The sequence below is a fragment of the Diabrotica undecimpunctata genome, chromosome 4 (genome assembly GCF_040954645.1).
Source record: "Diabrotica undecimpunctata isolate CICGRU chromosome 4, icDiaUnde3, whole genome shotgun sequence".
Classification (NCBI taxonomy): Eukaryota; Metazoa; Arthropoda; class Insecta; order Coleoptera; family Chrysomelidae; genus Diabrotica; species Diabrotica undecimpunctata.
The window spans coordinates 115,409,277-115,421,705 of NC_092806.1; the positions used below are offsets into that span (position 1 = coordinate 115,409,277).

At 34.0% G+C, this 12,429-nt stretch overlaps 1 protein-coding gene across 5 annotated transcripts in view; it reads left to right on the forward strand.

Moving 5' to 3' along the window:
- The window catches only part of DAAM (disheveled-associated activator of morphogenesis-like protein), a 524,757-nt gene that overhangs the window by 389,991 nt on the left and 122,337 nt on the right, over window positions 1-12,429 (forward strand). The window lies entirely within an intron of this gene.

Here is a 12,429-nt window from a genome sequence, read left to right on the forward strand (position 1 = left end):
GTAAATTAATGGTAATTAATTTCTGAACAAAAATTTCGTTCATTTATTTGTTAAGTAAAATAGGTTGCCCATGACCTATATGCATGGTTTTTATATAACATTAAAGCTATTTTGTTTAATATGATATAGGGTCGCCTGAGAAAAAGTGATTGTAAATTGAGGTTGCCAGCTATCAAAAAGGCTAAATATCAAAGATAAAGGAAAAGAGAACACGTTTTCAACATTTCGTCCCAATGTGGGACGATACTTTCCTGTGCGAAATACACACAAATCGATGTAATACCTAACTTTATCAATTTCATAGATTGTTTCTACGTTGCGTTCATGCTTCACTTAACTTAGTTAAATTATAGACTGTAGATACTATGTTCTGGATATTTATATTTAAATAATTCATGCATTTGCTTATGATTCTTCTTCTTCTTCTTCTTCTTCTTCTTCTGCTTGGTTTTCTTCTTCTACTTCTTCTTTTTATGTAGAAATGACATTGACATGTCTGTTTTTCAATGTGCTTCCAGTAAGTTGTCGTCCCATTATTTTTGTGGTTTTCCTACTGATCGCTTTATTATTGGGGAACCGTCCATACTACTCTTATTTGTTGTCATTCGGCTTATATGATCGTTCCATTCTACTTTTCTATTTTTTACCCTGTCCTTTACGTTCTCCACCTTACATATACGCCATATATCTGTACTTCTAGCTCTGTCTCATAGTGTGGTATTATGCTAGGCAGGCCGGTACAATCCAGAAATATAAATGTTTAAAACATTTCATGCATACAATTAAATTTTAATAACCAGAAGAACGGTGACTATGGAAGTTCTCCAAAACGATAATCAGACCAAATAAAGCCTCTTTTTTAGACATGAAATGTATTTATTGTTCTGCACTAAAATCTTTTTTAATAGTTATTGCACATTCTACATCAGACGAACTTTTTATCGCGTTGAGTTAAAGGAGTAGATCATAGGTTTTTTATGTAACGCGTTTATAAATGCTTCCTTTATAAGTGCTTGATGGGTGTAATGTTTGTTTTTTTTTATTGTATAATGGCTTTGTAATTTGTAATGTTTGTTATAAATAGCAAGAGAGAATAGCAAATAATCAAAATTATTTGAACCAAGGAAGGATGACCGGTGATGGAATGGATAAAGTGGGAGAGAGATCGATATCATTTAATAAAAGAGCAAGGAATTGAGTGGACTGGGTTAAAAGGATTACACGATGCAGAGGTGGCATAAGATAGTAGCAGGTATTGTATTCTGAGATACTAAAATACAGAGGCGGTGAATTGGTTTCTCAATATAAACTGTCCACTGTGCTGGAGCTAAAGGTAAAGAAACGGCGAGAGGGAGCAGTATTATGAATTAGATTTAGTAGGTTTATATTAGAATTATATATGATCATGTTAATAAAGCTACCATAATTTAATTTAGACCAACAAGAGCTCTATACATTTTTAAGAGGTCACCTTTATCTGTACCACAGTGAAAATGTAATATATTCAATGAGTCTATTTAATTTGGCCTTAGAAGTTAAATATCGTCTAAGCTGACAGGGAGATTTGCGAATTGAGGTTCAAATCTATCATTTGCCTTTGCTGATGATGTAGATGCAGTCGCTAATTCTACCAGAGACGTGAGAGAGGTGTCTTCACAACTCGAAACAGGTAGTCTGGGTCTTCGAATAAATGAAGAGAAGATGAAGTGCATGCTGGTAACTAAAAATCCAAGACCAAGAGTTAAGCCGAACATAACTATTAATAACCTCAACCTCAACGTTTTCATATATGTATGAAAGGAGTTAAATGCAAAAAAATTTTCTTACACATACTCTGCAGTAAAATTCATTGTTTATTTTGTTATTAATATAAAAATACAATACAATACACTGCAACATAATTCAATATAATAATACAATACAAATTAAAATGCAATATTCATAAGTATTTAAAAATGACAATATACATAACTTACGCATATGTTTAATTTACCATGATAATAATATTGAACTTTTGAACAACATGAACTTTTGAACTAAAGTTGAACTTTTTAACAACATATATAATAGCGGTAAAATCCCGGAGAACTGGCTGCAGTCAACATTTATTACAATCCCGAAGAAACCAAAGGCCCAGATCTGTGATGACTACCGGCTTATAAGCTTGATTAATCATGTCACTAAAGCGTTCACTAAGATCATTCATAGAAGAATATATGATAAATGTGAGTCAAATATTGATAGATCGCAGTTTGGCTTTCGGAAAGCACTTGGAACTAGAGAAGCAATTTTCGCTCTCCAGGTGCTTATACAGCGGTGTAGAGACGTTGATAAGGACGTGTATTTGTGCTTTGTGGATTTTAGAAAAGCATTTGACAATGTCAATCATGAACAATTGATAGATATTCTGCGAAAGACAGGTATTGACGACAAGGACATTCGAATTGTGGCAAACCTATACTGGGGTCAAACAGCAAGAGCAAAAATTGGCAACGAACTCACTAAAAGTGTGCAGATCAAAAGAGGTGTCCGTCAGGGTTGTATATTATCCCCACTCCTATTCAATATTTATTCCGAAGAAATATTTAATAAATGTATGGAAAATGCAAATGAGGGCATAAAAATAAACGGCGAGTTAACAAACAATATAAGATATGCCGACGACACGGTGATCCTTGCCAGTACCATAGACGAATTACAGCAGGTAATGGAAAGACTTTATTCAGTTAGTGAGGAATACGGCCTGAGCCTCAACTTCAAGAAGACAAAGTGGATGCTGATAAGCAGGAAGCAACAGCCTGCTCGACAGTTACGGATAAGTAACATACTAATTGACCATGTAGAATCTTATGTGTACCTTGGCACCAACGTAAATGCAAAATGGGAACAGGCCACAGAAATTAAGGCGAGAATAGAACGAGCTAGAGCAGCATTTAGCAATATGAAAAAGCTCCTCATAAGCAGGGATTTGTCTCTTCCCCTAAAACTACGTCTAGTTAAATGCTACATTTTTCCGATCTTACTGTATGGTGTGGAGGCCTGGACGCTGACGGAGACGCTCACGAGAAAACTAGAAGCATTCGAAATGTGGGTGTACCGACGCATTCTTCGTATATCCTGGACCGAACATGTCACCAACACAGAGGTAATCCAAAGAATCGGAAAGGAGAAAGAAATCGTGAACACAATTAAACAAAGAAAGCTTGAATATCTAGGCCACATATTGAGACACGATAAGTACCGTCTACTGCAATTGATTGTCCAGGGAAAAATAGACAGTAAGCGAGGGCCAGGCAGGAGAAGACACTCGTGGCTCCAAAATCTGAGGAAGTGGTTCGGGCTCACATCGGTCGAACTATTCAGAAGCGCCGCAAATAAGATTAGAATTGCCATGTTAATAGCCAACGTTCGCAACGGACAGGGCACTTGAAGAAGAAGAAGAATAATATTAATAAAATAAAAATATTGTTTCGTGATACAACTGTCAATTTGTCTGACATTGACAGATACAAAATTTAATTGTTGTTTGTTGTGTATGTAAATACACATTTGAACTTTCTTAAGATATTTACAAGTTTTAATTTATAATTTAACATGCCTAACGAGGCTCAAGACAAATCTGAACAGAATGGAAAAATAATAATAATATTAATAAATATTAAATTTATTTACAAAAGGAACATTTTTATTCTCGAGAGAAAAAGAGAGAGAAAATATATATTGTCTCTTTCTTACCTATATCTTACATATGTAATGATTTGCCGATTCACTTCCGTAAAAATTTCGAACGTCGAACGCGCTTATATAAGTATAACTTCTATACTCATATAAATACTCCTTTTAATTTCAACATTTTAAAGGGATAATTTTGCCCAAATTATCTGGAGTTAAACAATTGTATTAAGAAAGTGTAATTTGAGAAATAAAACTGATTTCATCAAGATATTTTCTTAATACGTAATAATAAAGCTAATAATAAGTATATTTCATGTTTAATGGTCAGTTAATCAGAACATATTTTTGATTTTGTCCTATAGACAAAGAACATAGAATTAAATGTGAAGAACAAAGCAATATTATATCTTATAAGTGTCCTAAAAGCTTTCATTTAAATATTAATGTCTTTTTCCTTCCCAGAACCATTGTTTTCTAATTAATTACGTGGGTTGGCACCGGTAATGAAGTACTTCCAATGGACTCTTCGACTTAAGAGGAACTATGCAATTAGTCAATTTGGGATTTTTATGGGTGAAACCATTATAGTGGTAAAGTAGTTTTAAATTACATTGTTTATGGCCGTCGAGGTTTTACTTTCAATAACATAGAATTGCACTTAAATCAGACATTAGACTTAAAGAGTTCATTATGCAAAATGTGATGTTTGAAATGAATGTGAAAATAGCATTAGGTGGGTGGAACGCGTATTCCGGAAAAATAATGCTTCCTTTATGCCTGACTGCTTGCTTGTCATAAGTTATATTACGGCAACAGTTAAATTAGACTTAAAACACTAACAGCTACTATTTTCAAACTTTTTACAAAATTTATTATTAACTTACGACACTCGTTTCAATCTTTAAGCATTTTTCGTACATATGTAATATTTATAATACATGTAATACATCGTAAAATTTAAATGCATATTTAGGATCCCTGTTTTGTCTTTGGGTAAAATATTGTACCACTCTTGTTCTTTTAGTTTTATGTCTGTTTTCAGAGGTGGGCTATCTCCATGAAAATTTCGATGAATTGTTCCCTATTCACTGCCACACGGAACAACTGTTCTCCTCCTTGTCCGGTCCAAAGTCATATGTTTCGTAACCATGATAGTTTTTTTACGGCCTATCTATCTTTTACCCTCAACTTTACCTTGGATAATCAGACGATTGATGTAATGTTTATTGCTACCTAATTTATAACCGGAGTAGCTAACCTATCTGATTTTGATAATATTCAGGAGTTCTCGATCTTTACTACGTTGGTAGTACTTGATCTACATTTAATAGATAATATGAAAAGCCTAGACAGTTCTAGTTTCTTTAAGTAGAAAAGAAGGCATCATCATCATCATCAACAGCTATTCCATCCATCGTCGGATGTAGACCTTCCTTAGGTGTGTTCATTCATTTCTGTTCGTTGTTTTTTGCATCCCTTCGTGACCAGTCATTCGCTTGATGTCATCATTTCATCTGATTTGAGATCTGCCTCTACTTCTATTTTTTCTCTTGATCGCCATTCAACAGTTCGCTTCGTTCGATGGCTATCTTCCATTTTTTGTATGTGTCCTGTCCAGTTCCATTTTAAAATGGCAATATTTTCGATTACATCTGTTAGTTTTAATCGTCTTCTTATTTCTTGGATTTGTGGTCGCTGGGCGTAATGTTGAGCACTCTCCGTTTCATAGCTCTCTAAGTCACTTGAAGTTTGTGGACTATGTTGTTGTTAAAAGTACTTGTTTCAGTTCCATATATCAGAACATATGGATAAAGAAGTAGTGATTGCCAAATAATTGGTGACTTCATAGATAATGTGTGGGCATCGAACGAATGATAGTTGAAGGCAACGTAACGGGCAAAATATCCAGAGAAGATGTCCAGCACGATGGTCGAACCAAATAAAGGATATAACTGGTTAATTATTCTCTGAAGCAAAACAACACGTACAGAAATACTCAAATAAAGTCAACCTACGCCAATAACTTAGTTTAAAAAAAAATGGTACTTCTGCCCTGTCTAATTTCAACTCTTCAGTTGTTCTATGTTAAATTTGGTTTCGAATATATATGGTATGTCTTGAAGTTTATTCACAAAACTTAGCTATATTTTTCCTAGAACTAACCTGTGATCGCTGCTTATATAAGCTGGCCTTAAACTGTCTAACATTTCGTACTATCTTTTAATGTATATTTCTATTAGTTTACAAGCCCATAAAAGATTTTTAATGGGTCATTTGACTAGCATATAAAACAATACTACAATATGTAATAACAACTTTAGAAACTATGCCCTCAATTCTTATCGGTACATGTGAGTCACAGGTAAGATAAATTTACCCCGAAGGGGTAAGTTTTTTTTTGCATAAACATTTTTGTACAGCATTTATAACTTAGGTAGGTAATACAAAAATAATGACCTGCGATTTAATGCCGTACAAAAATATTGGTACCAGTAAGAATTGACGGCATAGTTTCTTGTGCGATGGGCTTGTGGTCTATATATTATGATGTACATTTCTGTATTGATTTATTCTATCATTGATCTATTTCGCTTTGTGTTTTAAAGGTATATTTATATCGAAATTTGTGATTGACCGTTGACCATTATGTAACCGTTTTGTGTATCAGTATTATTTATCAAAAATATTCTACACTTTCGATATTTTTATCTATTATGCTTATCTTTTTTGCTTTCGTGTCTTCATTGCCTCCACTACAAACCAGGAGATAATCACCTATTCTCCGTTCCTAAATTGTTGAGAGCACGAAATGTGCCTCAAACTTATAAAACGGTCGTAAACCATAGGCGTTCCTGAGGTGTTTATTCATTAAATAATAATATAATATTTTTTAATACTGTTATATATATATATAATGTTAATAATATTTTAATACTAATATATTTAGCAAAAAAACAATTAAAACTTTAATGGCTAATGTTATGTAATTATATTATATTAATAAAAATAAGAATTTAACCATTAACAATTTTGTAAATAAGAATACCTTATCTCTTTGGATATTTCAATACTAATCTTCGCGTTTAATCACTTTACTAGAAAACCTGGAATTCATATCCGAAGGTACTATTCGTTGCAAGATAATTAGGATGGAATTCCCCAGATTTTTAATAATATAATGGGTATGCTTTGGCCACGTGCCTCGTTTGTTCAGTTTATATCTTAAAACTTAAAAGGGTGAAGTTATTACGAAAGAAAACAATTTTTTTGTTTAGTACGTTTTTGGTCGCATGTAATTTACGGCTCGTCGGTGTGTCCGCATCTACGGCAGTAATTAGCGTCTCGAATATTTCTTTTGCGAATTATGTGCAATGCGTGAGTGATTTTTTATTCCATATACCTACGAACATATACGTACCTTTCGCTCGTGCTCGTTTTGTTGGATTGTTTGTGATGGCTTCATCATCAACATCATCAAGTTTTACACCGGTACTGTTGCGTACAGTCAGTAAGTCTGTCTATTCACCAAGAGAGAAGACTATTGTCCTGAATGTTTACGATGCTCTGGTTTCTCAGAATCCCACAAACACTATTCGCAACATAGTCGAAAGTTGTGCCAACATGACTGGCGTAGGAGAGTAGTCAACTATATATAGGTTCCTATCAGAAAGAAAAAAACACGGTATAGCTAACCCAAACACAAACGAACACTTAAACAGAGGGAAAAAGCCTATTGAAATTGATGAATTTGCCAAAAATGGTATTCGAAGGAAAATTCATGGATTTTTTTTTTCAAAAAAGAAATACCAAACCTAAACAAAATTTTACAAGAAGTTAGAGACGAACCGGATTTGCCTCATATCGGACGAACTAAATTGTGGCAAGTTTTAAAAGAATTAAATTTCCGGTGGGAGAAATCAGACCGAAAATCACTTTTGATTGACCGGGAGGAGATAATATGTTGGAGAAGAAATTATCTACGATCCATACGAAAATTCCGGGCTGAAGGAAGGCCCATCTTCTACTAGGATGAAACGTGGGGAAACTCAGGTCATACTCGTCATACAATTTGGTGAGATAAAAATATATTAAGCTCCAGGCAAGCCTTTATGGAAGGTTGGTCTACTGGTATCTCCCCACCTTCTGGTAAAGGCAGTAGATTAATAATTTCTCACATTGGCAGTGAAAAAGGATTTGTTAAGCATGGTTTGTTGGAATTTCAGTCCAAAAGCACAAAAGACTATCACGAGGAGATGACAGCTAATGTTTTCGAAGAGTATTTTGAGCAGATGATTGAACACATACCACCAAATTCAATTATAGTATTAGATAATGCACCTTATCATTCACGACTAGTAGAAAGACTTCCAACGACTGCGTGGAAGAAACAGGATATTCTTGACTGGCTGCGGAATAAGTATCTGCCTTACGAAGATGGAATGGTAAAAACAGAACTTCTAAAAATTGCCCGGCAACACAAATCTAAGTTCAAGGAATACGTAGTTGACAAAATGGCTGAAAGGCAAAACATTACAGTCCTTAGACTTTTACCCTACCACTGCGAAATAAATCCAATTGAACTCATTTGGGCACAAATGAAAAGTTATGTGGCTAAAAAAAATACATTATATAAAATACAAGCTGTACGTGAATTGTTATACGAGTCTTTACAACATATTACAGAACAAAACTGGAAAGATGCAGTAAGGCATGTAATAGAAGAAGAACAAAAAATGTGGGATCTTGATAACATAATTGATGCGACCGTAGAGACACAACCGCTAATTATTAACCCTCAAGATGACTCGGATTCCGAAGTTGATCCTATTTATTTTGAATTTAAATAGTTTTCTAATCGTAATTATATAAGGTAAGTAATAATAGTTGTAATCGTAAGGTATTAAAGGGGAAAGGCGCAAAATGTCGCCTGTCAAAATGTTCAATGTGTTTTAAATGTGTCCATTTTTTTTTCAAATCCTGAGAAAACTAAACAGCATTTTTGAAAAATTTAAACGCAGAATGAAATATTTTTTAGAATAAATAAAAAGTTTCTTTTGCATGCAATATTTTCAATTAAAAATTATACTATATTTTCTCTTTTATTTTCACCCCTGTTACATAACATATTAAAATAAACATTGTAGAAGTTTTCAGGCACTTTCTGCCCTGAGTAATAATGTAATCTTTCATTCTGTGTTTAAATTTTTCAAAAATATTTATTAGTTTTCTCCTGATTCGAAAATAATGGATACATTTAAAACACATTGGAAATTTTGCCAGGCGACATTTGGCGCCTTTTTCCTTAATTAAATAAATGTATCTTTTACAAATGGCAAGAAACTTTTTATTTTTGAATAAAATAAATAAGTTTTATTAAAAAATACAATTTACAGAAGTACAATTTAAAAAATATATTTATTTAGTTCAAATAAATGTTTCAATCATATACTCTACGACACTGGTCGTTCATCTCTAACCATTCAAAATACCCCCGTAATAGGATTATAAGGTATTGTATTCCTTCAGATATAAGGTGGGTTAGTCGAAAACGTCTTAAACCGTCAATTTTAGGTTGGTTTTTACTATTATATCGTATTACCTATCCTCTCTGTATTTCAGTTTTCTAATTAGGGTTAAACTTGTAGTGAGCTATCAACAAATTGTGAACCGACTGTAGCTATTGCTATCATTTCACATTCTTTTTTTGTTTCTTGTTTTGCCATAAATCATAATTTGTTATTTCTTAATACCTTGACCAATTTTTGATCACTTTTGTTCTAAGGTTTATTGTTCTTCTATTTTTATTATTGTTCATCCTGTTTCTAAGCAATTAGGTAGTTCTGTTATTTTTAGTTTTTTTTAATCTTGGCATAGTGCTTGTCATAAAAATCCATCTCCCGTATCCTAGCTTGGGACATGCAACGATGTTGGAAGTGACTCCTGAGCTACTTGATCCATACATTCGTCACTTGTTCCGCCGTTGGTGCAGTTGCTATATTTTTAGAACTAAAATTGAAAGATGTGAGAACACGTCACTTACCACACATGTAGATTCAGTTCAAATGTTGCATTTCTGCAACTTTTCACTAATATACTAGATTTGCTCTTCTGCAACCTTTCGCTCGATATTACCTATTACCTAAGCCTTTTGACATTCTGGAGATATATAATTTATATATCTCCAGAATGTCCAAAGGAAGACCACGGGCCTGGAAAAAAAGGCACAACGAATCTCATTAGTATGAGTTAGGCTAATCCTAATTTTAATTTTTATCTATATTTTTTTTGTTTTAAAGTACTATTAAACGCTACGATACATCTTAATAAAATTGTTTAAGTACAGAAAATAACAATAAATATAACAATTTCTTAAATAATTGATCAAAAATATTTGTATTTGGTATTGTAATAAGCCTAATTATCATAACTGCAAAAACGTTTAGTGTAAACTATGTAATTGAATTAACGGTACCTTTAGAAAAATACAAATAATTTACTTTCATTTTGTACAAGGTGATTACGAATGTTTTATTAATAGGTGTACAAATAAATACCAAAAAGGATGATAGCCTGAAAGTAAAGGGTGTTTTTTTAGAGGTATAACTTTAAAATGGAATAAAACAAAGATGATTTCTTTTAATTGACATGAGTGGGACTTTATTCGAAAGATCATCTTTTGGCATTATAATTTAAATATGATTTGTGGCATATAACTGTCACGACTGGCTCTGACGTAGTCTAATCTAGAGGTCCAATTTTCGATTACTTTTTCCTAGATATGTGGCCGTATATCGGCAATAACGCGGCGAATGTTATCCTCCAAGTGGTCAATCGTTTCATGCTTATCGACGTAGACTAGCACCTTCACATATCCCCACATAAAATATTCTAACAGTGTTAAAAGAGGAGTGCGACAGGGGTGTGTATTGTCACCACTACTATTCAATGCATACTCTGAAGAAATTATGAAAAGAGCTCTTGAGGGAGAAACAGCAGGAATCAAGGTCAATGGAACACCAATTAACAACATTAGATATGCGGACGATACTATCATAATAACAGACAACCTCCGAGACCTCCAAAAGCTAATGAACAAGATAGTTGAGTATGGAGAGGAATATGGATTATCAATAAACACCAAGAAAACCAAATTTATGAGGATATCAAAAACCCAAAATAATGGTGAAATCCTGACAATTAACGGTAGTGCTTTAGAACAAGTTGAAAACTACCACTATCTTGGCACAATAATTAATCACACAAACGATTACTCCAAAGAAATCAAAGTTCGAATAGAGAAAGCACGTACAAACTTCAATAAAATGAGAAAGGTACTTTGTGCAAGAGAACTAAAATTGGACTTGAGAGTTAGGCTGGCAAGGTGCTATATTTTCTCGACTCTGCTTTATGGGATAGAAGCATGGACACTTAACGCGTCGACTGCTAAAAAGTTGGAAGCATTTGAAATGCTTCCTGAAGATGTATAGAAGAATCCTGAAGATATCATGGACCGAGCATGTAACAAACAACGAAGTCATGAGAAGAATCAACAAAAGAATGGAAGTATTGGAAACCATCAAGACACGAAAGCTGCAATACCTGGGGCATGTTATGCGTAATGAGAGATACAACCTACTTCAATTGATCATACAAGGGAAAATCCAGGGCAAGAGAAGTGTAGGAAGAAGAAGAATCTCATGGTTGCGTAACTTGAGGGAATGGTACGGATGCACATCAATTGAACTATTCAGAGCAGCAGCATCTAAGATCAGAATAGCCATGATGATTGCCAACCTCCGTCGCGGAGATGGCACGTGAAGAAGAAGAACAGTGTTAAATTGCACGATCTTGAAGGCCAATTCACGGGTCCAAAACATGAAAATATGCAGTTACCAAATGTTTCTTTTAATAAATCAATTGTGGTACGAGCTGTGAGACATGTTGCGTTATCTTGTTGAAACCAAATCTCCTGCATATCATGGTTGTTCAATTGAGGAACTAAAAAGTAAGTAATCATGACTGATTATCATTCACTATGACGTCACCACTGACTCACACTGGTCACCATTGATATTAACGTTCTTGCCAGCATCGTTTTTGAAGAAGTATGGACAAATGATTCCACCAGCCCATAAAGCACATCAAATAGTCAGTTTTTCTGGATGTAATGGTGTATGGACATACACTTGAGGGTTATCTTCACTCCAAATACGACAGTTTTGTTGGTTGACGTAGCCATTAACCAAAAGTAAGGTTCATCGCTAAACAAAATTCGCTTATGAAAATCGGCATCAAGGGCAATTTCTTTTTGGGCCCATTCACCGAATCTACGTCTTGCTAGGTAATCGAAGTTGGATTTTGTAAGTACGCACACCAAGATCTTTCCGCAAAATCTTCCATTAAGTAGATGGACAGATATCCAACTGCTGTGCGCGATAGCAAATTGATTCGGGTCTTCCTCTATGCTACGCTCTACAGCAACAGCACTTCTTCTATACGCACTGTACGACGTCTCTGTGGTTGCATTTACTTATTATTTGACCCATAAAATGGACGTAGTGCCCGACACGTATTTCGATCAGAACCATGATTTTCAAAATAAATTTGCACAATTTGGAAGCGTTGTTCAGCGTCAATCTATTCATGCTCATATCATATATCATATCTATCATGAAATGCCAAATCAAACTAAACATAAATCACTTAATAGCTGTCAAAATGGCCGTTAGTTAAAAAAGTGTTGCCAACATACAT